Raw genomic sequence first — 27,154 nt, 5'->3', positions numbered from 1 at the left:
TAGAGTGCCTTTTCCCCATGACAAAACTACTGTACTTTCCTGCATATTTAGAATTCAAGAATGGCCATGGGTTAACAATTGATTTTTCCATATAATAATCATTGCTCTCCACTGTGTATTACACACACACACACACACACACACACACACACACAAAAAAAAACACAAACACACACACACTATTCCATGTATCCTCCCTCTTCCACAATTTACCTCATCCCAGTAAGCCCAACTGAAAATAACAGATCCATTAGCTCCCTCCCCACCCCCTCCAATTCACTAGCACAGTGAGAGGTGGCACTTTAAACATTAATCTTTTACTGTTGCAGTTTATCAGTATCTCCACTGTGTATTACACACACACACACACACACACACACACACACAAAAACACAAACACACACACACTATTCCATGTATCCTCCCTCTTCCACAATTTACCTCATCCCAGTAAGCCCAACTGAAAATAACAGATCCATTAGCTCCCTCCCCACCCCCTCCAATTCACTAGCACAGTGAGAGGTGGCACTTTAAACATTAATCTTTTACTGTTGCAGTTTATCAGTATATTAAGGGAGTCTGCAGAAGACTGAGCCAACTATTTCCCTTACGCAACCTCCTGTCCCCCCACAAACATCATTTGCAGTTTAAAAAGACTTTCGTATCACCTTAATTCTTGGATCTTCTTCCTCCAAGTTTGTGATTCATTTCCCTAATAATCTGCGAGAAACAGAGATAGCTAGCCAGGAGTAAAACACCTAATTTGCATTTAACACACAGGATTTAGGAAGAAAGCCCAGAAGGGAAAATATCAGCTCTTGGCTTTTAAAGTGATATGGTTTTGTGCCAGTTTATTTCCTTCCTTCAGTGAGAACTTAAATATTTGTTTAGACTGCTTACAACCAATCCTTCATCCCAAAGATCCCAGGCTGGGGTGCAACTACCTTAAACACCACCATAGCATCACAGTAAAATATAAACTCAGTAAAAACAACAGGAGCATCTAAAGCCACCTCTGTAATTATGAAACAGGACATCACTATTCAACTCTACACCCTTAAACATGTTTGGGTGAATAAATGGTCATTGGTACCAGAATGCCAGAAGTGTTGCTGCCATGCATATTTCCAAGGGGAGGGCAGTCCATAAATGGGGCATCACTGTAGAGAAGACTCTTTATACGTCCAGTAAGGTGTTCAGTACTGAAAACTGGTCATTCAGATACTTCAAGCATGTCACCGGAAGCAGGTACATGTTACATGTTGGATTTCTCCTGGAAATGGTAAACCCATATTAAATGGTGATGGGGGGAATATTAGCTTGCATTTTGATGCTAATAATGTTGTATGGACAATGCAAAAAACTTGGATGCATGAGGAGCACCAGTTCCACTTGGAAGCAACATCTCTCATCACAACACAATAGCTCTTCCAGTAGAGGACAACATCCTCTGGTGATCTTAGGATACACACAGGATGGTAATGTGGGAGACACTCCAACTTTTTGGGTCCCAAATTTAGTTTTACACAATGGCTCCCTTTCACACCAGCTGCTAGTGAAGGAACTAAACAGTTGTTTGTCTCCTCCCCCAAATTCTGGATAGTGGGTTTCTCATGGCAGGGCTCTGAAAACTCTGGCTGTGCCAACAGTTTAAACTGACATGAATATCCTAGTAAAGTCTGGAAGAACTATGTAAGCGACAGTGGTATTGCTATAGGAATAAAAACATTACACTGCTTATTTATGGTAACAATTATGTCTGCTGTTTTATGATGTACTCGAGATAATACTACTTGCTTGGTAATAATTCTGCCTATGTAGACTCAAGAAATGGGCTAGCATTTCCAAGTGCACAATGAATTCATTAGAACCTGTTTCTCTTATTATTTGCATAATACACATGCATATCTACTTGGCACCCCCTGGCAATTTGAATTCTTTTTCATGCCTAATAAGTAAGCATAATAGGTATTTCTCCTGAATTTTAGAATTCACTGTGTTGTCAAGAATTATTCAATAAACAGCTATAGAAAGAATCATCACTCTTGCTGTCATATTTTAAAGTACCAGTATATTTTCCAGAAAACTGTAACTAATAGTTACATAAGTTCTTCCATCTATTTATGTATACGAATACAATCATTATTGGGTATTTTGAGATTGCACCCCAGCATAGTAGTTGGAGATTAGGTAAGAGATTTGTTTTTTAAGTAACTGTTCCAGTATGCATGAAAACAAACATTGACATTCCAACAAGAAGCACCAGTAAAGTATTGCTAATGTTGCCAACATTGGAATTAGACAAATTCTACACCAATGTCCCTATTTCATTACTTGAGAACTTGAGTAGCTGCACTATTTTATTTATAATTATTTTTATTAAATCTATATACCACCTTTCATTCATGTATCTCAGGGTGGTTCACAGCATAAAAATACAAGATAAAGACAAAAAACAGTAAATTCAGCAAAGAGCTAGGCATGTTCATGTCCCATTGAAGTAAAATATGATGCTGTTAAGTGTAGTAAAATATAGCTACTGCCCCCTTGTGTCACAAGGTGAACATCCATCAAGAGAGATTTCCATTCAAATGCAAAGTCATAGAATCACAGAGTTGGAAGGGACCACAAGGGTCATGTAGTCCAACCTCCTGCACAGATTCCAATGGCTGCTGAGGCTGTTATGCAAACACAATTAATTGGTTGGAAGAGCTGTTAAGTTGTGGGCGAACATATCAGACGACACAGCGATTCTTCCAAAGCAGCTCTTTATTTGTAAGCTGGAACAGAACTAACGGAGGAGCTCAGTCAGCCTGCTTATATAGGGCTCCAGAACAATGTAACTGTTGCCATTTTCTAAAACTATCCAATCACTGAACGTCACTTTCGACCCTTCATTTGCATACAAACTATCCAATCACTGAACGTCACTTTCGATCCTTCATTTGCATAACTATCTACAGTATCCCCCCGCTGGCCCAGGGTGAGAACTTCAGTACATAACAAGAGCAACAGGCAACTAAATGATCTGATTGCCAATACAGTGGTACCTCGGGTTAAGAACTTAATTCGTTCTGAAGGTCCGTTCTTAACCTGAGGTACCACTTTAGCTAATGCGGCCTCCCGCTGCCGCCGCGCGATTTCTGTTCTCATCCTGAAGCAAAGTTCTTAACCTGAGGTACTATTTTTGAGTTAGTGGAGTCTGTAAAACCTGAAGCGTCTGTAACTTGAGGTACCACTGTATAACTATAAGATCTTCTTTGAGCTGTTTCCTCTTTGCAGCTAATGAAGCAATGGCAGGTGTACAGTGCTAAGAGGGATAATTGAGACCTTTTTCCAAAATACATACTGGTGGAAACTACCAAAGCCAGGTGCAAAAATCTCAGGTGCATACGCTAATGAAAGGAGTAGGAACACCATGGTTACTCAAAATCCATATCAGCCATAAAGATTATTAGTTTAATCGCAACCCTCCTTCAGTACCTAGCTACTAAGAACTATATAAAAGGTCAAGTACTGTAATAAGTATTAGCGCCTTACAGCTATACATCATACTAGCCAATAATGTTTCATTTCATCCAATAGTTAGTGCTTCCATCTTGAGAAACACAGATCTCAACTAAGACTAGCATGGCAATCAGCATACCACATACATATTACCCTAAAGGACAGAGAATAAAGCATCTGCTAATTTAAGATGGAACTTCAGAGAATTTAAGCTGAATACACACACCTAAAAGTTGCATGATTTTATTTTATTTTTTACTGAACAGGTTGTGTGTGGGGATCAAACTATTCAAGCCAAAAATGTGTTTGTGCTGGCTTTCTTATGATAAACCTTGGCATTAAGAACACATGAGCCTAATGCAAACATTAACATTTAGCACTGTTGCCAGTGAATGTATACTTCAGAGAGGAAGCAATGCACAGAAGATGATGGCTAATTGCACCTGTTTGTTCCAAATTCAATTAAAGCATTTTCAATTTTACATTTCCATCTGCTCCAACACCCTCTATGAGTGGAAGGCCTCAACTTCAGAATGTTACTTGGGGCCATGTCCAGGGCGGGATTTAGGTTTGATGAGGCCCTAAGCTACTGAAGGTAATGGGGCCCTTTATATGTCCAGCTGTTCTTTGTCAACAACAAATTGTTGCTGTTTTTTGTGTTGGATATATGCTATATGGTAATTTATGGACCTAATAGGTATCTAAAGCCATTTGGACATGTTGCCATGCAACCAGTCCATGCAGAATGTAGGCACCCTATATATAGAAATCAGTAAACCAGTGATATTTTAGGGAGCAGGCTAGCAGGTGGGGCCCATTACTTACATCACAAGAGCCTACACAACACAAAACACTGTTCTGTATGTAGGTTTTATTTTATTTTATTTTTTATCTTATATTGTGGAAATGTACATCCAGTTGTTTTTTCCCTTTAAATTTTTTGGGGCCCCCAAGAGAGTATGGCCCTAAGCTATAGCTTGTTTAGCTTATACGTAAATCCAGCACTGGCCATGTCCCAGTCTACTTTAGAAAGTTAAGTGTGCTGTTGGGAGAAGCCGCCGTAGCCATACAAGAAAATGCAATACCTGATCTTTGGTATGACTATATGTTCTAAAGAAAAGGAACTTGAAAGACAAATTTACAGAAGCAGCTCCAAATGTCACCCACCTCCTCTCCAAGAAAAACACATCTGTTATGGTTTCGTAACCATAGGGGAATCTCCCAAAACTATCAATATTTCCAACTTAACATGAAAGCTTTCTCAGTGTCAAGGGCACAGGCTTCAGTTTGTTGGGAAAAGAAAGAAAAAAATGCAGCAAAACTAATAATAACTTCCCTAAATTTAGACGCTCCCAAAATCTATTGCATCCTGGAAAACAGAAGGTCCGAAATGTAAGACTTCAGGTTTGGAAATGTGGGAGGGTATAAGTAGTTTTCAAAGCATGAAATGAGGCTATTAGTATTGATATAAGATTCATTACATTTGTTTTATATAGCAGTAGTTTACTACAAAGGCATTTTCCCTCTTTACTATTCTAGAACATTGGTCTTCACTTGGTGGGTAAGGACCCAAAGCTAGATCACAAAGTGGGTTTTTTTCTGGGGGTACTCAAGGGTACGCAGCACTGGCACCTCCCCGCCCCCCGAAAAAAGTTAAACATGTGACACTATACCAACTTCATGGTGAGTACCTGCAACTTTTTATAAATATATATAAAAGCACTGGTCACAATCGAACCTACGGTGGGGCATACTTGACTGCAAGCACCATTTCATATTCAGAGGCTGTGTGCCACTGTACACAAATTGTTGAGGAGTACACAGAGAGAGGGCACACTATTGCTGGGTGCTGAACTAGATGGGCTTTTGGTTTACTCCAGCCAAGGGCATAGTGTGTGGGGTGCCAGGGTGGCTGTGGCCCCAGGTACACAATTTTTGAGGGGGCGTGAACCAGGAGCCCCCAGCACTGCCCAGCCCAGTGCTCCTCTCTACCCACCAAGGACTGCGCCAGCCAGCCAAGGTCCCCACTGCATGCCCAGATGGCCCAGCACAGCCCTGCTTTACTCTGGTGGGGTCATCACTCCAGCGGCGTTGGTGGCAAGGGCTGGGTTCACACTCGCCCTGAGCACCAGCAACCGATGCTACACCACTGGCTCCAGCAAGATTTTTCTTATTGCTCAAGGTGATGGAGGAAGGGGAAGAGAGAAAGTGGAACAAAGGGGGGGGGCATTGTATAGCAGGTGGGTGGGGGGTGAGTGGTTCCTGGACTGCAAAGATTAAAGATTACTGTTGTAGAAGCATCACAAATACTGACTGCCATATGATTATTGATGTTGAAAAGGGTAAAGAGGATTTGTTGACTTTTTCTTTTTACAGATCTGCATAGATAAGCATGTGGCAGTGGGGAAATACTTTCTTTTCGGAATAAATCCCACTTGATTTGAATTCATTTATGTTGATATAAATGAATCATTCAATCTGGCTACAGTTACTGAGTCAATATTTTAGTTCTGATTTAAGATATGGGTCTGTAATAAATCCACTTTCCCTAATCATGACGATTCATTACTAATGTTGGTTAATGCTTTACTAAGTTGTCAATAAATGTTTTATAGATTACTCTGGTGTTAAGCCAACAGTTTCAGAGAAAGATTGCTATACTTTCTAATTACAAATACCACTTCCTCAGTTGTAATTAGTGCTTCCAAGTGATTCTTATCTGACAGGGAAAACTTACTTTAAAAAATAAATAAAATTGAAATATATTCCTCTCTATATTTATACAGATATAATTCACATGCCAGTAAGAGAGGAATATAGACTACTTTTCCACCATCAACACTGTGTAAGGTATTTGGTGATATCCAATATTAGCCATACTCTGAACAGCTCCAATGAAATCAATAGATTGAAACCGTGTCCATTGCTTTCAACTGGTCTACCTTCAGATATGGCAAGATTGCCAAAATAGGCAAAAACATGTGATACTTTTAAAACCATCTTTCTTTGACTTTAAATACAGTTGTCAATTCCCAGTGCTGGAGAGGTTTTGGAATGAGCAATCTAATAGTTGGCAATTTTCCTCAATATGATTAAACAAGACAAACAGATCCAACCTATTAACTACCATAATTTGAAGCACAATATTCAGTACCAGAGACTGGTGATAATTAGAGTTCCATCAGAAATTAATAAAATTATCATGGTCTGCTGAAAATGTGTCAGCAGGAAACATTTTGTTTAGTCAGGGGGATAAGAGACATTATACTATGCTACCAAATATTCAAATGATAATCAAATTCATTTACTAAATGTGCCAGGTGTATAATCTCCATATGGATTTTTATGAAAGAGCATGAACTAATGGGCATTTCCCACCTGATGATTTCACTGACTACTACTTTTGAAAAGGGACGCGGGTGGCGCTGTGGGTTAAACCACAGAGCCTAGGGCTTGCCGATCAGAAGGTCGGCGGTTCGAATCCCTGCGATGGGGTGAACTCCCGTTGCTCGGTCCCTGCTCCCACAGACAATATACAGGCTTGTCGTACTCCTTTCCCAATTTTGAACCTATCAGTTATTCCAAATCCAGTTCTAACTGTAGCTTCTTGTCCCACATAGAGATTTCTCAGGAGACAGATGAGGTGATCAGGCACTCCCATTTCTTTAAGAACTTGCCATAGTTTGCTGTGGTTGACACAGTCAAAGGCTTTTGCATAGTCAATGAAGCAGAAGCAGATGTTTTTCTGGAACTCTCTAGCTTTCTCCATAATCCAGTGCATGTTTGCAATTTGGTCTCTGGTTCCTCTGCCCCTTCAAAATCCAGCTTGCACTTCTGGGAGTTTTCGGTCCACATACTGCTTAAGCCTGCCTTGTATAATTTTAAGCATGACCTTGCTAGCATGTGAAATGAGTGCAATATGTGGTAGTTGGAGCATTCTTTGCACTGTCCTTCTTTGGGATTGGGATGTAGACTGATCTTCTCCAATCCTCTGGCCACTTCTGAGTTTTCCAAACTTGCTGGCATATTGAGTGTAGCACCTTAACAGCATCATCTTTTAAATTTTAAATGGTTCAGCTGGAATATCACTTTCACTGGCTTTGTTATTAGCAGTGCTTTCTAAGGCCCATTTGACTTCACTCTTCAGGATGTCTGGCTCAAGGTCAGCAACCACACTACCTGGGGTGTACGAGACACCCATATCTTTCTGGTATAATTCCTCTGTGTATTCTTGCCACCTCTTCTGCTTCTATTAGGTCCTTACCACTTTTGTCCCTTATTATGGTAATCTTTGTACAAAATGTTCCTTTCATATCTCCAATTTTCTTGAACAGATCTCTGGTTTTTCCCATTCTGTTGTTTTCCTCTGTTTCTTTGCATTTCTCATTTAAGAAGGTCCTCTTGTCTCTCCTTGCTATTTTTTTGGAAATTTGCATTCCATTTCCTCTGTCTTTCACTATCTCCCTTGCATTTTGCTTGCCTTCTCTCCCCCACTATTTGTGAGGCCTCATTGGACAGCCACTTTGCTTTCTTGCATTTCCTTTTCATTGGGATGGTTTTCGTTGCTGCCTCCTGTATAATGTTGTGAGCCTCCATCCATAGTTCTTCAGGCACTCTGTCCAGCAAATCTAAATCCTTAAACCCGTTCCTCACTTCCACTGTGTATTCATAAGGGATTTGATTTAGATTGTGTTTTTTACTGGCCCAGTGTTTTTTCCTACTTTCTTCAGTTTAAGCTGGAATTTTGCTATAAGAAGCTGATGATCTGAGCCACAGTCAGCTCCAGGTCTTGTTTTTTCTGACTGTATAGAGCTTCTCCATCTTTGGCTGTGGGATAGGATTCTGTATTTTGAGCAGCTTTATTTAAAGAGCAAGAGAGAGTTGTGACCAAGTAAAATGTACCTACTTTACAAGTGATAAAGCTGTATCTGAAAGATTAGGGCCTTTCCATTAGCTAAACCCTGGCCATCATTTGTTTGTAATGCTCCTCTCACATTAATCATGGTCCCAGTAGCGCTGCTACAATGCATTTCCTCCACATAATGGACAGAGTATGATATTTTTTTCTGTGGGTAGCTGTACTATTATTTTCCCTTTCAAAAAATTATAGTAGAAGTGTCAAAGTGTAAATAATGCTCAGCCTTCAAATGAAGAGGGGGGGGAACCTTCTACAATAAATTCATAAAATAGCATGTGAAATTGCTGTGTGAAGAAGTAACTTTGCTGGGTTTTACCAGTTTCAAGGGCTTGAATGGAAGAGTACAGGAGCACTTTGCCTCTGATGAAAAAGAAGAGCTGTACCTCTACTGATGTTGAATGCTCCCCAAATTAAAATTAAATCTCCTAGCCCACACAAAACTAGCATTTTAGGCATACATGGTCAATACTATCAAATTTGAGAAGGGTGGCTGCAAGGTTTTCCTGAAAGAACCAACCTTTACAGTTTTGGGGTTTTTAAGAAGCTAATTCCTACCTGCACCTCTCTGCATGATGAAATCAGCAGTTGGGTCTATATTGCAGGGTCAAAGAGTTCCTGTTAAATATGCAAGGTCTCCTGGTTAATTGTTGTTGTTGTTAATTTCTATGGGCGGTACCCAACTCACATTGTTCTTACCAGTACAAGGATTTGCCTACACAACAGAACTTTCCCCCTCTCTTCTCCCCAGCTCTACTCTGGAGCTTTGAAGGAAACCCCAGAACAGATTGGAGAGGGGGGAGCAGGGAAGTGCCATTGTGCAAGCATAAATCCTCTTGCTAATGTACACCATTCTATGTGTGGAACCAGTGTGGTGTAGTGGTTAAGAGGGGTGGACTCGTAATCTGGTGAACCAGGTTCGCGTCTCCGCTCCTCCACATGCAGCTGCTGGGTGACCTTGGGCTAGTCACACTTCTCTGAAGTCTCTCAGCTCCATTCACCTCACAGAGTGTTTGTTGTGGGGGAGGAAGGGAAAGGAGATTGTTAGTCGCTTTAAGACTCCTTAGGGTAGTGATAAAGTGGGATATCAAATCCAAACTCCTCCTCCTCCTCCTCTTCTTCTTCTCCTCCTCCTCCTCCTATTTGGGGCATGCAGCATTCCATCTCTAAGGTATGGGTGAAATAAGCACAACTTGACCTGAGCAGGCCAATAACATCTCTGCCTCCCCTACCCCAGTAATATCTGCGTTTGATTATTTGTGAGAAAGGTAACTAAAATGACTTCTTCTTTTTTTAAGTAAGATACTTGTTTGGTCAACACATGTCAAATGATCAAGGTAAAAAATCCTGGAAGCCGGAAACCAAGGTATAGGTTTTCAGTAATTTGATTCAGGGCTTCTGCTGTCAGCATCTATCTTAGCAGGAACAGAAAACAGACCTTGATAAGCTTTGTGTGGGCGGGGAGAAAATAGGATGCTCCGTATAGCAATGTGTCACTCAATCAGTGGCTCCTTTGAGAAATGTGCAGAACCATTTGCTGGACTATGACTCTCTTCTTGAGTGGGAGAGATTTCTCTCACATATAGATCTGTATTTCAAAGTTGCAGTTGTACACAGGAGCTAAAGTCCACCAAATCAAGCTACTTGGTCAGACAGGTCAGGTAAGAGATTCTCAGTCATCAACACCTTTCACCCTTTGGGTGTTGTAATGTTTAACAGTCAGAAGAAAAAGTCATAGGATCGCATTAAGTTGCTTTATCTTTTGCATGCTCTGAAAGCAGAGGTGCTTCTGTATTTAGTTAACCGGATTGACATATTCCTTTTTCCCCAGATGGTTCAGCCATTAAGGAAGCAAGGATTTGAGGAGGAATATTTTGTCACCATCATTTCCTTGGTGGAAAGGCTATAAAGGAAAGCTTAAACAGTACAAGCAAAGTACAATTTGAGGGTGCTGTGAAATATTCAATAGGTGGAACTTGTTTACTATGGAGGTTGCTGTGTATTTTCTGATTTACTTGACACTTGTGGCTCTGTTTTGCCTCCCATTTCAGCCCCAATATATTCCTAATGATAAAATATTTGTTTTCCTTCATAAGGAGCTATTTTTTAAAGATTGAATCACAGCAAAGAACAACGATCTGCCAATAGACATGAGAATGAATTTCTTTCCATTTACTTGTAAACCTTTTTTATATTCAGCATACAGATTTATTTATTTTTAGGGGGGACTGATAAAAAAGAGCCCCTCATGAAGTATGTATAAAACAGTAGGCATCTCAGTCAGAATCTGGAGCTGATGTTATGACACTGAAGTCCTACTTTATCACTTAAATATGTTGAGGCTGCAAGAAACTTTGGCAGAACCACACAAAACAGCAACTTTGTATTTTGTTCCAAAGAGGGCTCTCTGAGGAACCATCAGCTGCTCTATTTATAGCATGCAGGGACAGAATGCAAAGCCACAGAAATAACTCTCTGTGGGATTCCCGGGGTCACAGAATTCAGTGCTATGCATCATATTCCCTCCCCTCCCCAATACCGCTCATGTTTAAAAGAGCAATATTAAGCAGAACTTTTTAAATAATCATTATTTAAGATTAATTCAACTCTATATATGTATGAGAGAAACATTGAATAATAGAAGTGTAGAGTTGGATTGGGACCATAAGAGTCATCTAGTCTAACCCCCTGCAGTGCAGGAACCTTTTGTCCAATGTGGGGGTCAAACACCACCATGTAAAATGAACTACAATATATGACCCAATTTTAGAAAGACTATTAGGTTAGAGTAGTCCTTTACCTAAGTTTAGTTTAAAGACAAAGAACCTTAAGAATGGAAGGTCCCTGAGCTGGCATACAGCTCACCTAATCGGTCTTACCCACTCTATTACTTTTCTGTTTAAATTACGGTAACTATTTTTAAATGTGCATTTTCTCTTTCTTTTTTGTGAATTGCAAGTCCTTCCAGTTGCAGCAGTGATGGGATCCATAAGAAAGTACTGTACTTAAAAACCTCTTTGCTGACCACATTCAAGAGATTCAAACTGGGATCCTAATCAATGCAGTTAATTAGATAATCAATCTCTATGTGGGACAAGAAGCTACAGTTAGAACTGGATATGGGGCAACTGATTGGTTCAAAATTGGGAAAGGAGTACGGCAAGGCTGTATATTGTCTCCCTGCTTATTTAACTTATATGCAGAATTCATCATGCGAAAGGCTGGGCTGGATGAATCCCAAGCCGGAATTAAAATCGCCGGAAGAAACATCAACAACCTCAGATATGTAGATGGCACAACCTTGAGGGCAGAAAGTGAAGAGGAATTAAAGAACCTTTTAATGAGGGTGAAAGAGGAGAGCGCAAAATATGGTCTGAAGCTCAACATAAAAAAAAAACACGAAGATCATGGCCACTGGGCCCATCACCTCCTGGCAAACAGAAGGGGAAGAAATTGAGGTAGTGAGAGATTTTACTTTCTTGGGTTCCATAATCACTGCAGATGGTGACAGCAGTCACAAAATTAAAAGACGCCTGCTTCTTGGGAGAAAAGCAATGACAAACCTTGACAGCATCTTAAAAAGCAGAGACATCACCTTGCTGACAAAGGTCCGTATAGTGAAAGCCATGGTTTTCCCAGTAGTGATGTATGGAAGTGAGAGCTGGACCATAAAGAAGGCTGATCGCCGAAGAATTGATGCTTTTGAATTATGGTGCTGGAGGAGACTCTTCAGAGTTCCATGGACTGCAAAAACATCAACCCTATCCATTCTTAAGAAAATCAGCCCTGAGTGCTCACTGGGAGGACAGATCGTGAAGCTGAGGCTCCAATACTTTGGCCACCTCATGAGAAGAGAAAACTCCCTTTCCCTGATGTTGGGAAAGATGGAGGGCACAAGGAGAAGGGGACAACAGAGGATGAGGTGGTTGGACGGTGTTCTCGAAGCTACCAGCATGAGTTTGAGCAAACTGTGGGAGGCAGTGGAAGACAGGAGTGCCTGGCGTGCTCTGGTCCATGGGGTCACGAAGAGTCGGACACAACTAAATGACTAAACAACAACAATCCCACAGCCTGTTTTCAGAGTTATTACTTCAATTCCAGATCGAGCCAATTCCCACATCATTCCAACTTTTTTTCTTTATATCACTGGGAACCAAATGCATACAGACACATGGCATCTTGAGCAGTTAGTTGTGCTAGGATTTATGTACGTCAAAGAATGTGAATCACTACCATTTGGGGGAAAAAATTAAGACACATCGATTTTCATTTAATCATAATACAGCATGAACAGAGTACACAGAAACAAGGATTACTTTTTGAAAGAGTAAAGAAATATGATCAGGAAGGCTAGCATATTAAAGCAGACTAAAAGAAAACATAATTTATAGCAAACTGGATAGCATGTGTTTAATCCTTAGTAAAATTAGAAAGGGTACCATTAGGCCTGGAAAACTTCAGGTTTTATCAGACCTTAAGAGAGAAGAGATCTGTGCGTAAGTTTTTTATGACTTTAAAATCATAGTTTATGATTGTATGAACGAGATTTCAGGAACTGAAAACTTCAACACAAAAACCTGTTCATATGCTGAAAGTTAAGGTAATGGTAACGTCTCATACCATATGTACCTCAGTACTAATGCTTCATTTCCTCACCTCTTTTCCAAGTCCTGTGGGCTTGCATTGTGTTACATCTTTCATTTCTCAGTTGATGCCAATTCCTTCAGTTCCTTATAAAAAAGGGGCAATGCTGCAAATATGTACTGCAATAATTGGAAGGAGTGGGAATTCACAAGGAAGCCGAATTTGAAACATTTCAGCAGAAAGGAACAAAGAGTCAGCACTTCACTTATGGTAAGTGGAAAGATCTAAAAAGCCAATGTACTTAATTTAGTTCAGGGGAGGGAAATCACACATTAAAGTACCTTAGATAAAGGCTTAGATTCCAAAGCTAATAATTACAGTTTAATGAATGGAGTTCCATTGATACAATAGGATTCTGCACCCTCTCCATTCCTGCTAGAGTCCCCTGCCCTCCCCAGAAAGCTGCACAACATCTGGAAGGTCACATTAAAAGGTAAAGGGACCCCTGACCATTAGGTCTAGTCGTGACTGACTCTGGGGTTGCGGCACTCATTTCGCTTTATTGGCCAAGGGAGCCGGCGTACAGCTTCTGGGTCATGTGGCCAGCATGACTAAGCCGCTTCTGGTGAACCAGAGCAGCGCACGGAAACACCGTTTACCTTCCCGCTGGAGCGGTACCTATTTATCTACTTGCACTTTGACGTGCTTTCAACCTGCTAGGTTGGCAGGAAATAGTCACATTAGACAACAGTTATACAAAAACAGTTCAGCTAAATGTTGCATAACTTTGATTAGAACTTTACTCTTTTGCACCAAAATCCAAACTTCCTGTCTGAGCTATTCAACCATGCTGCTGCTTATGAGATTTATGGAGCCTGAGCTGGCTAGTTGATTCTCAGTAGCAATGCTTAAGGCTGGCCAATTGCAACTCAGCCCTTCCCCAAGAAGCTAGATTATGCAACACTATCTGAAGATCAGAAGCTAGGAAACAGTCAGAAAATCAAAGTCACAACATATTGTTACTTTTTTTATATACAAAGTGAGTGAAAGCATTTCGTTTTCACTTTTTAAAAAAGCATACACAAAAAAGTCTGGCATACGTTTGTCAGTAAATGTTAGCTCCCTGTGTTTTTGCCACTAAATTGTTATGCCCTTTAAAAAATAAATTGCCTAACATTATTTGTGTAACCATTTAATGTCTCAATAGTTTCAGAACTAATGTTAATTTTCTGATACAGGTCAGCAAAGGAAGGGGACATGAAATCCTAGACATCTTAAAAAAAAAAAATAAAGTCTTCAAGGCTAATACGAGTCCAGAAATAGCAATGGATGCACTGCCATGCTCTCAAAGGCAGACACAAAACAAAAGCTTCTCATGCATAGATCAACATTTTCAATCTGAATTCTAGAAATTACTCTAAAATCTTCCACATACACTGCTGATATATCTCAAAAGGGAAAGCAATTGGGCTCATGGTTTTATTGTTTTATATTTAATTCAAATAAAATATTGACTTGAAATGTTTTAACAGAGTACTGAAAAGAACCCTTATTTCCCATGAAATACAGATTTTAATCTCATCTGCAAAAGAACATGGTTAATTAGTTTCTTCTACACAGCAGCACAGACTTGTTTTCTATATACTAATGGCTCTTGAAAGATGCTTAAGGAGTCATAAATCATAGAAAATATGTGCACTGTTCTTATATCTGGCCCAGTATAGGTGGATATCCTGGAGGCAGTCTAGCCCTTTAACCACTCAGGCACCGTCAAAGTCATACACATCTATTTCCTAGCCCATCCCCTTTTCACATGGCCACTCACACAGTTCATTTACTTTCCCTACCCGTGTCATGCCTTCTGCCAAATGGGCTTTGGAATTGTAACCACTAGCTGTCCAGCAGAACTCTCGTATTCTTCTTGCAGACCTAGCCCCATGTCCAGGCTAGGCTTGAAGAGGCAACGGTCAAGTTGGAAAAATAATGGCAGACATAAATTAAGGGAGTGAAAATGCGGAAAGGGTGGTTGGCCTTTGTGCACATGTGGACTGTGTGACACAGAACAAGGAAAGAGTCCAAAGAGCAAAGGGAAAAGGTTCACTAAAAATGGTGCCTAAAAATGAAGAGCTGACATTGCAAGGGGGGGGGGGAACAGTACAGTACAGTGGTACCTTGGGTTAAGTACTTAATTTGTTCCGGAGGTCCGTTCTTAACCTGAAACTGTTCTTAACCTGAAGCACTACTTTAGCTAATGGGGCCACCTGCTGCTGCCGTGCCACCGGAGTACGATTTCTGTTCTCATCCTGAAGCAAAGTTCTTAACCTGAAGCACTATTTCTGGGTTAGCGGAGTCTGTAACCTGAAGCGTATGTAACCTGAGGTACCACTGTAGAGTGAAAAATCACTAACCTCATCTGCAGTGGGGTTTATATATAGCTACAAATTCTGTTATTACACATCAACTCTGTCCTGTATATTTTTTGCTCTGCTATATAAAGCGGGGGTGGGGGTGGGGGGAGTACTTGAGGGATGGAGAATCTGCAGTCCTCCAACTCCCATCAGTTTCAGCCAGCAGTCTTATTGTGCAACACTGATAGTTACAATGGAGCAATTTACCACTTCTATAATGAAAAGAAGCCAATGCAAGTTATTCAGGAAAAGACCCCTGGTACACCTTTCTCAGAGTGTATTACTACATAATACAAGTGGGATCACATGACTAGAGGCTTTCTCTCTATTTATGGATAGCTAATATGTCAAGGAAAAGCTTTCTGGGTGAGTTCATCCCCTGACATTTCAGTTAAAGAAGGCATTGTTTTTTTTCCTTATTCTTATTTTACTACTTGATCAACAAGAAAAAGTGTGTGTGTGTGTGTGTGTGTGTGTGTGTGTGGTTCCTCTAAAGAAAAATTATTGCATATTATACATATATTTACACTTCAGATTTTCTAATATAGCTAGCATATAAGCAGATACATACACCGATATACAGTGGTACCCCAGGTTAAGTACTTAATTTGTTCCGGAGGTCCGTTCTTAACCTGAAACTATTCTTAACCTGAAGCACCACTTTAGCTAATGGGGCCTCCTGCTGCTGCTGCGCCGCCGGAGCACGATTTCTGTTCTCATCCTGAAGCAAAGTTCTTAACCTGAAGCACTATTTCTGGGTTAGCGGTGTCTGTAACCTGAAGCGTATGTAACCGGAAGCGTATGTAACCTGAGGTACCACTGTATATAACTGTAAAAAATAATACTTGGATTAATATTTATTTAAAAATTATGCTTTAGAAATATAGTACTGCATGAGGCTCAACTCTTTTGTCTTTCATAATTCTTTTTATTTTATTCCATAAAGATAACATGCACACAAAAAATCAACAAAACACAAACATATAAAGGAAAAGACAAAAGTTCTCAATCGCAGCAAACAAAATAGAAAGAAAAAAGAATAAAAAGCGCACAAAGTTCTTATTTCCATAGATTTTCCATAACATACTTCTTTCTTTTGAGACTTCCTTCAGCCTGGCCGCGGATCATACGGAGTCAATAAATAAGGTCACACGTTTCTTCTTTTATATTGTCGTTATGTCCATTGTTGATCTCTATTTTCCTTATACAATACCCTTAGTCAATTACAGTACATCTCTAAACCCCCTTAGCGTTATTTGCCCATCGCTGATGTTTTCCAGATAGCTTGCATATTTTCCCCAGTCCCTGATAAACACTTGGTCTTTTATGTATCTGATCTTCCCCGTTAATTTATCTAACTCTGCGTATTCTGTTAGTTTGCACCTCCACTCCTCAACTGTTGGGGTTTCTTCCTGTTTCCATCTTTGAGCTATTAAGTTCCTTGCTGCCGTAGTCGCATAGTATATCATTCTACAATCCTCCTTTCTTATCTCTCGTTGTAATATTCCTAATAGGAAAGTTTCTGGTTTTTTCCTGAACGTGTACTTTAATATCTTTTTCAGTTCTGTGTATACCTTTTCCCAGAACTGTTTTACCTTTCCGCACTCCCACCACATATGGTAGAACGTGCCTTCTGCGTCTTTACATCTCCAACACTTTTTGCTCACCTTGTACATTTTTGAGAGTTTTACAGGTGTCAGATGCCACCTATAGAACATTTTCATAACGTTTTCTTTTATCGCCGTACACGCTGTAAAATTCAATCCTTCTTTCCATAGTCTTTCCCAATCCTCGTACTGTATACTGTGGCCTACGTCTTTTGCCCAACTAATCATCACTGATTTTACCTCCTCGTTTCCCAAATTCCAGTCTAACAGCATCCTATATGCTCTCGATATATTTTTCACCTTGCTGTTTATTATTTCCGTCTGGAATTTTGAGTCATTGTCTACATACCCTCTTTCTTTAATGTCTCTACTAAACATCTGGTTAATCTGTTGGTGACTGAACCAATCGTGCACATATTCTCTAATCATCTCGTAGGGTTTAATTCTCCATTTTCCATCCACTTTAGTTACTAGTTGGTTGTATGTTACCCGGTTACCTCCCATGTTGATGGTTTTCCTGTTTATTATTTCGAGTGGTGCTAACCAATGAGGTGTTTTCGGTTCTAATATATTTTTGTATCTCTCCCACACTTCTATTATCGGTCCTCTAAAAATATGATTACTAAATCCCCTATGTTTTTTTGTTTCAATTTTCCACATGTAGGCATGCCAGCCAAAGTGGTTATCGAAGCCCTCCAGGTCAAGTAATTCCGTATTCTCTAGATTGACCCAATCTTTTAGCCAACTTAGACATGTCGCCTCATAGTATAGCATAAGATCTGGCAGCGCAAAACCCCCCCTTTCTTTTACATCTGTAAGTAACTTAAATTGTATTCTGGGCTTTTTGCCCTGCCATATGAACCTCGAAACTGCTCTCTGCCATTCCTTTATAGTCTTACTTCCTTTTATTATAGGTATGGACTGGAACAAGAACATCAGTCTTGGTAGAACATTCATCTTTATCATGTTTACTCTTCCCCATAGGGATAGTTTTAGGCGTCCCCATTTCTCTAAGTCTTTCCTTATTTCCCTCCATACCGGCTCGTAGTTATTTTTGTAAAGATCCATATTTTTAGATGTTATCCAAATGCCAAGATATTTAACCTTTTTTACCTTCCCTATCTGCCATTTCTGTTGGATTAATTCTGTTGTCTTTGGGTCCACATTTTTATATATCATCTTTGTTTTCGTCTTGTTTAATTTAAATCCAGCCACCTTTCCGAATGCTTCTATCTCTCTCATTATCTCTCCTATTGATGTTAATGGCTCTTCCGTCATCACTACTAAATCATCGGCAAAGGCCTTGGTTTTATATACGTTCTTACCTAGAGTCACCCCTTTTATATTTTCATTTTTCCTTATAGAGTTTAGGAGGGTTTCTAACACTGTTATAAATAGTAACGGAGAGAGGGGGCATCCTTGCCTTGTTCCCTTCCTTATCTTAATCTCTTCCGTTATTATACCATTTACAATCAGCTTGGCCTTCTGTTCCGTATATATTGCTTTCACCCCATTGTAAAAGTCACTGCCTACACCCATGTATTCTAGGTTTCTCAACATAAAATTCCAGACCACATTATCAAACGCCTTTTCGGCGTCAATAAACATCATTGTGACTTGCTTGTTAAACCTAACAGACAGAAATTCCAACATGTCCACAATGTGTCTTATGTTGTCTCTCATTTGCCGACCCGGCAGAAATCCCGCCTGATCCTTATGGATAACGTCTGCTAGTACATCTTTTAATCTTCTGGCCAAGATTCCTGCATATATCTTATAATCTACATTCAACAATGAGATTGGTCTATAATTTCTGACTTGAGTTAGATCCGAGTCTTGCTTGGGTAGGAATGTGATATACGCCTCCTTCCAGGTTCCCGGGATTTCCCCTTTCTTTAATATTATATTCATTGTCTTTTTCAAGGGTTCCACTAAAGCTGCTTTCATTTCCTTATAATAGCCTGCCGTGAACCCATCTGGGCCTGGGGCTTTTCCCCTCTTCAAGTTTTTAATTACCTCCTCTATTTCCTTATTTTCAATAGGTATGTTCAGTTTTTGTTTTCCCTCCAGTGGAATTTTTTGTCCCCCTTTATTTTTCAAAAATCTTTCTATCTTCCTTTGTCCTATCTTTTCTTGATCATTGTATAAGTTGCTATAGAAACTTATAAACTCGCTCCTTATTCCTTTAGGATCTGTTCTTTCTTCTCCCTCTACTATTATTTTATTAACTATCCCTTGTTCCTTCCTTTTTTTAATTTGCCAGGCAAGCCATTTGCCTGGTTTATTAGCATGTTCAAAGTTCCTTTGTTTAAGTCTTTTTATATTCCATTCCACCTCCCTATTTATTATTGTGGCAAATTGGGTCTGAAGAATTTTTATTCTTTCCTTTGTTTCTGAACAGTTAGGTGTCTGAACTAATTTTCGTTCGTTTATCATTATTTGTCTTAGAATTTCCTCTTTATTTCTTTCTCTGTTCCTGTTTTTTATTGCATTCTGTTGAATAAAAAATCCTCTTATGACCGCCTTACTGGCATCCCAAACTGTACTTTCTTTTGTTCCTTTGTCACAATTATCCTTAAAATATTCCGTCAATTTTTTCTTTGCCATTTCCACCACCGTTTGGTCATCCAACAGGTAGTCTTTTAATCGCCATCTATAAGATCTTTTCTCATAGCTATCCAATTCCATCTCTAATGGGTTATGGTCTGAGATTACTTTTGGTTTTATTTCTATATTTTTAATTCTTGGACATATTTCTTTTGAAATCCAGATCTGATCTATTCGAGAGAAAGATTGGTTAGGTTCTGAATAGAAGGTAAACTGCTTTTCTAACGGATGTCTCAGGCGCCAAATATCTACTAATCCACAGTTTTCTACCATAGAGAAAAAAGATTTAGGCAACTTCCCTTCTTTATTTACTCTGTCTCTAAGCCTATCCATCTCAAGTGAGACCACAGCATTCATATCCCCCATTAGAATTATTTTTTGGTCAGCGTATTCCATTAATTTTTCTTCTAGTTTCTTAAAAAATTCAGTTTTGCTGCCATTCGGAGCGTATATCCCCACTAACAATATTTTTTCTCCCTGCCAGTTAATATTAACCGCTATCATCCTCCCCTCCTCATCTTTAAACATTAATTTAGCTTCTATCTTATTACTGATGTACAATACCACGCCTCTTTTTTTAACCCTGTCCAGGGCTTCATACTCATTTCCCAACCGTTTATTAATTAGCACTTTTCTGTGCTTTCTGGCCACATGTGTCTCCTGGAGACAGATAACATCCAGGTTTTTCCTTTTTAAACATTGTTCAATTTTATTTCTTTTTCTCTTATCATTCACCCCGTTAACATTCCAACTCCAGATTTTTAACCCCATAACCCGTGTATTAACCTTTTGTTATTTTTAAAAATTTTTTTATCTGTTATATGTTTTCTGGATCCTCTGTTTCCTCTTCTTTTTCCTCTTCCTCCTCCGACCCATCCTCCCCCCCCTCCCCCTCCTCCATCTCTTTTGATTCTTCTGGAGAGGCTCTCTCCTCTCTTCCTATCTCTTGGGCTTCCGCTTTGAGTTCTTTGTATTTCCTAAGGAATTTCCCGGTTTCTTCAGAGTTTATCAGCTTGTGTTTTTTACCTCTATATGTAAATGATATCCCTTCCGGGAATTCCCACCTAAACTCAACCCTATTCTTCCTCAGTGTTTGCACCAAAAGTTTATAAGCATCTCTCTTTTTAAGCAATCTTATTGGGACGTCTTTAAAAATAATTATATAATTTCCATCTATATTCAATCTTTTTTCTCTATTCCTTTGGAGGATCCTGTCTCTCACTGCTTTGTTTTCAAATGTAATCAGACAGTCGCCCGGAAATTTCTTTGCTTTTGTTGTGTTAACACGCATTCTAAATGCGTTTAATATACTATTGGCCATTTCTTCTGCAGGCAAACCCATCCATTCTGCTAACTCTTTCGTCAGCTTTTCTTTAATATTCTCGTTCTGTGTCTCTGGGATTGCTCTCAGCCTAAGATTTACCTCTCTTTGCCTCAATTCGTTCATTGCTATAATGTCTTTTATCTCTTCCTGTGTCTTACATATTTCCGTCACATCTGCTCTGATCTTTTCCTTCTCTCTTCTAACCTCTCTTATCTCTACCTTTGTCTTTTTCAAACCTTCTTCTGTAAGCTGCGTTCTCCTAGATATTTCTTTTATTTGACCCTTAATTTCATTCACAGTTTCCTCCATTTTTTTATCCAGTTTCCCAATTCTGTTGTCCACCGATTCTAACTTATGCTCGACATTTACTTGACTTTGTTTGATCTCTGCAAACATCTTCAGAATATCTGTCTTGAAGTCCATTTCCTGTTTAGAGCCTCTCCTCTCTACAGGTGTACCCCCATTCGTTCCCTTCCTTCCTGTATGAGACATCTTGTATTTTATGTAATCCTTTTCCCCACCGTCCCTTTCCTCCCGCTTTTATCGTTCTTAAACTCTCCCACAGTTTCCTTACACTCACTTCCTTTCCTTAATATAATTTATCTCTCCCCCCGTAGATATCTAATCTGTGGACAATAAATTATAAACAGTAAACTATAAACTCTTATATAACACACCAAAACAATAAGGTTCAATCTTAGCAAATTATCGTAGCAAATTCTCACAGTTCTGGTCGTGGTCTTATTTGTCAAACAAAGTCTGTTTATAATTCACAAATGAGTCTTTTGGGTGTGTGATATTCCCAGCAGCAGACTGCGGTATCCAAAAGTCGGTACTTCTCCTCTAGTTCATCTGCCACTTAGTCCATAGATTGCACGAACTTCGGAAAGTTTGGCAAAGAAAGGAGGGGGGTTAGGTGGGTAGGAGTGGGAACACAACGGGTATCTAATGGAGGGGAAGGGGGGGGAGAGCCGGAGGGAGGAAGGAGGGAAGGTCTAAACGCCACTCATATGCTCCATTTTACCCTCAGAGACTCTCCCAATTAACCCCCACTTCTACCCCAAATCTACATCCACTCTTACCAAATCTTTAAAGTGTCCTCAAACATCGCAGTTCTAACTCCTGTTCCCATATGCAGTTCCTGGTAAAGTCTATAGCTCTCTGTAAAACGCTGACGGGTAGTATCGTAGTTTCCCTTTTCCCCACACAAGCGCTGCGCTCCGATTTCAAATGGCGGCGAGGCTTCTCTTCCAAATGGCAGCAGAACTTCTCTTCCGTAATTGTCCGTAACACCAATCCCCTTTATGCAAGATGAGTCCTCTCTTTTTTTTTTACAGCCTCCTACACGCCAGTAAGATCAGAAATCACCAGAAATCAAGGACCTCCACTCTCCCTCTCGCCTGGACCCCTTCCGGTTTCTTTCCTCTCCCCTCTATTATTCTTTTCTCCTCTTCTCCCTTTGTAACAGCATTCTTTTCATGAGGGGGGAAAAGCCGAAAGAGATACTATGTCTCCGCCCGGGCAAGTCATTCACTTTTTTTGTGCTGCGTTCCTGCCGTGTCTTAGTTGATTACGGCCACCCGCTGAACTCCATTCATCTCTCTTTGTTACTCCGAAACTTCTTTGTTTCCCCTCTTGGTCACAAAGTTACAAGTATCGGAGTCTCTTTTTTTTTTGAAAACAAGCCGCTCTTCCTGCAAGCGCAGGGCTTCGCTATCTGAAGGTAAGAAAATGGCTCCCCAGACCCGCTGGATCTTTCCGCTACTCTCTTCGCCTCTCTCGGGGTTACCTGGTAGCCGGTTTGATCCTTTCTCCGGTCGTGCTGGGAACTAGACTCTTTGAACACCCTTCCAAAGAGTTTGAGGGGTCTCCGCGCCCTGGAGTCGCCCCAATCCTTCAGAATAGCTCGGGCTTCACCATGCGGTGCAAGCCCTTGCTTGCGCTGGGATCGCGGCTCGCCGGAAGTCGTTTCGCATGAGGCTCAACTCTTAATGATGTATGTTTGTGTGTGATTTATTTGATCCCTTCTTACTGAACAAATGGAGCCACAGGTCACCATGCCCTTGGTAAAGAAAAGTAGATGATATTTATTAATCCTGTTGCCAACAACATTGGCTGGATATCTATTGACCACTTGCAGACAGAATTTGGAATGACTGTGTGATACTACTGTGGGAAGATGGTATAATGAAATTTGGAGAATTGCCCTTTATAAAAACTTTGTCAAAATTGTGTAATGCCAAAGGAAAAGGAAAAGAAACATTTGCCCAAATAGTGGAACTTTGTTTTTACAATGACAAGAGACCAATACCAAAACTATTTACAAGCCTGTGGGTACATTTCTCATTTAGATAATATGTAACCTTACCTTACTCTCATTTTGGCTCTGTACTGAAAATACTGAATGCTATCACTTGTACACATATTTGGATATTATATTGGAAATAAATTTTTATGAAGGAAAAAATATTTGCCCTGAATATCATCTTAGTGTGGTAGCCATTCGTGAACTTTCTATAGGGCCGCTTAAAAACTTAACCAGCTCACATAGGTAAAGTGGTTTTAAATGCAGTTGAATTAGCCACACCATATGCTGAATCTATCCACAGAATACTACTGCACCTTTAGCAGTAAAAAAATATTCACAAAAGATTTTATTGTGCAGGCTCTAAATGAGTCATCCTTTCCCAATGTTTATAAGGATACATCATAAAGGGACATCTTAGTATTACTACTTCCCTGGTTTCTCATCAACTTTGTGGCCCACACACTCAAAAATAAAATAAAATGCTGACATAAAAAATAACTCTGGCCATGCCAGCCTCTTTCCTCTGAACAACAAGAGAGCCAGACAGATAAAATTGTGGAGACATTTTATAATTAAGCCAAGATAGCTATTTGTAAATCTCTTACTTAGTGCTAACGTGAGATACTTATGGCTAAAGGAGGAAATACCCACAACCAAATAAGAGTTTGTGAAAAGAAGAAAGAAAGAATTGGAGAGTGCATAGAAACAAAGTCTTTTATGAAAATGAAATCATTTTTATTCTTTTGATTTTGAGCACCTATGTACAGAAACAGCAGTTCAGGCAGGCTTTCAACTTTGTAAGAATTTGACTATGTGCTTCTCATTTTGGAAGGTACTCTTACTTTATTTGCAATGTTAATTGTGTTGCCATCTCCCACCTTTCTGTACCTAAGAGTCAACACTAGCTTATATTGTAAATATTTTGAATACTCCAGCCATCAAGCGTTCAGTATTTTGTTTCGATTTCTTAGTTTGCTTCTTAACTTTTGTTCTTTTATGCTTCAGTTATTAACCACCTTATATGAAAGACATAATAAAACCAGTTAAGTATCATACAAAAAAAGGCAGATGGTGATCAAAGAGGACGTAAGAGTTGGCCTCTCTAGGAATGGAAAACCAAAACCTAAGCATGAGCAATAATGTTATTTCTCTCTGCTAGCAACCTGGAATGTTAAAATGGAAAGGCAAACTATCTTCGTTAGTGCAAGCAGAAAAGTGAGGTGGGAGAATACAATCCTTTCTGCAGTTGTACACAAACAGAACATTTCTAAACACAAGACTGAAATGGCGAGGGCTTTAAAATTTAGAGCAAACTAGTAAAATGACTAACCATGCTCAGGACAGGGTGGAAAAAGACAGATGGCAATTTTATGGGATAGTGATAGTTTGATCTACTGCTTTGCAAATACAAGCATCTCTTCTGCTTTGGAAATGCATAAAGGGTCACACAAATCCCACTGTAAGTGTTCCAACAGCTTTCTTTGTCTCAATTTATTGGTTTACAACATGGGGTGAAGGAGAATAATTATAAAGAATCCAGCAAGAGATGAAACTTATACTATGAAAGCCTTTTTGCCTCTTTTTCGCTTTTGCTGAAGTTGGCTACCAGCATCTTCTTTATAAAACTGTCACATGTGCACTCCATTGAAATTAATGGAGGTACTGTAGCAAGGGTAGATTGTTCTAGGAAGAATAATGAGTCACAATTGTTTGCTTACCCTGAAGGAATCCCCAGCCTGTTCATTATTGATATAGGGACAGAGGCTCTGCGGTGCCTTGTGGGAAGCTTACAGTTAGTTTGCACCTTGAGCACTCAGGAAAGATTTGTACTTCATTCCAATGGCGAAAGCAGGTGTGACGGCTATCTCCATTGGCACAGTTGAACAGGACAATGAAGCCTCCTTCAAAATATGCAACTTTGCTTCATTATAACCCTCAGTGCACTTACGTTTTTTACCAGTATTGCAAGGGCCTTGGAAATATTAAAGACAACACTGGAAAGACAGAGAGAAATGCCTCATTCAAAAATACAGAAACTCAGGCAGCTTGTCCTTAAGTAACCTGGTACTAATCTGTTTAGGGCTGCAAAGGTTATCACTAACGCTTTGAATTGTGCCTTCAAATAAACTGATAGGGAGTAAAGCTGTTTTATCATGGGAGTTACATGCTTCCTGTAACTGGCCCTGGCAAGTAGTCTGGCTGAAGCATTCTGGACCAGCTGTAGTTTCCAAACACTCTTCAAAAGCTGTACAACATACAGTGTGTTACTGTAGTCCAAACTAGACTTGTCTGGAAAAGCCCATTTCAAGATGCAAGAGACAGAAGCTACTAGAACCGCAAAATTTGTTAACAGATGAAGCAGAAACAACTGCAATATTACTGTTTGAGCTGAGATTTGTAAATAGTCTTAATTTATTATCTTTCTGATCCTTCAAGGGCAGGCATACATGGACCTCCCTCCGTGCCACATAAACAACCATGCTTTGAAGTTGAAAGAATGTGCCTAGTCCAAGACACTCTGTAAATTTTATGGCTAAGTGCCACTTTGAACCCAATTTTAATGCAATGCTACTGCACCACTCTTTGGTACAGTGGTACCTCTGGCTAAGAACTTATTTTGTCCCAGAGATCCGTTCTTAACCTGAAACTGTTCTTAACCTGAGGTACCACTTTAGCTAATGGGGCCTCCCACTGCCGCCGCACAATTTCTGTTCTCATCCTGAAGCAAAGTTCTTAACCCGAGGTACTATTTCTGGGTTAGCGGAGTCTGTAACCTGAAGCATCTGTAACCTGAAGCGTCTGTAACCCAAGGTACCACTGTATAATTAACCTAGTTCCAGGGAAACTGAACAGGACAAAGAAAAAAGATTTAACTTAAAGCAAGGATGGAGAACTTGTGGCCCTCCAGATGGTATAAGAGCCGTGCTGAATCTGTCCAAAGGCCCATCTAGTCCAACCTCCTGTTATTGGATGCTTTTGAGAAGCCCAGAAGCAGAACCCGAGTGCAACAGCACCCTCTCCAGTTGTGATTCCCAACAAGCGGCATTCAGAGGCATTGATGCATCCAGTAATGGAAGACCAACCTAGCCTTGTCCTCCTTGTGGCTGGACTGCAGCTCCTGCCATTCCTTACCATTGATCATGCTCACTGGAACTGATGAGAGTTGGAGTGTTGCAACATCTGGAGACCCACAGGTACCACCCGATCACCGATTCAAATGTGTTTTTAATAGACAAATCCTATGCATGTTTACTGTGAACTGTGCCACAGTTATTTTATCAGAACTTACGTCCAATTGTGCAAGCATAGGCCTGAAGCCTAAAATCATCACAAAATGCATTATTATAGGAGCTGGGCAAAGTTTCTTAACTGAAAATGTCTTTTAGATAAACTCAGTACATGAAGGCTACAGGAGAAGGGAGCACCTGTATTTTCTGTCAGCTGTAAGTAAACTTGAATGATGAATGAAACATGGCCTCACATTTCCTTTTGTTTCAACATCATAAATTGGCAGCAACCACACATTTAATAACAATACTTTAAGTTATAATTATGAGGGCTGTAGTTCAATGGAAAAAAACATGTCAAACAAAGTGCCTGAGGCTTCAGTCATTGCAGAAAAAAAAAAATCATTGATAAGCAATTTGCAAAGCTTGATTTGCTTGAAAGAGCCATTACATTTCTTATGGCAAGAACATTCTTCGTATTGTGCGCTCTCCCACATGACTGGCAAAATTGCCCTACAGCAAAGGGCAGACAAACTACATTCTGTCTGTGGCACCTCTGTGGGGCTCAGGAGTCCAGTTGTGTCACCCTTTGCCTGCAGAGCTGGCAGCCCCTCACCCCTTTTTGAACACCCTCCCTTGTGGAGTATTCCCTCAGCCTCCTCTCTTC

The 27,154-nt window shown here is 40.0% G+C and overlaps 1 protein-coding gene across 5 annotated transcripts in view; it reads right to left on the bottom strand.

The window, feature by feature from the left end:
• Positions 1 to 27,154, bottom strand: part of HTR4 (5-hydroxytryptamine receptor 4) — a 178,752-nt gene that overhangs the window by 113,623 nt on the left and 37,975 nt on the right. The gene's annotated exons all lie outside the window — the stretch shown is intronic.

This window comes from Podarcis bocagei (genome assembly GCF_964188305.1).
Source record: "Podarcis bocagei genome assembly, chromosome: 2".
Lineage (NCBI taxonomy): Eukaryota > Metazoa > Chordata > Lepidosauria > Squamata > Lacertidae > Podarcis > Podarcis bocagei.
The sequence above is the reverse complement of the archived record's forward strand: the minus strand, read 5'-3'. Positions and strand labels throughout refer to the sequence as shown.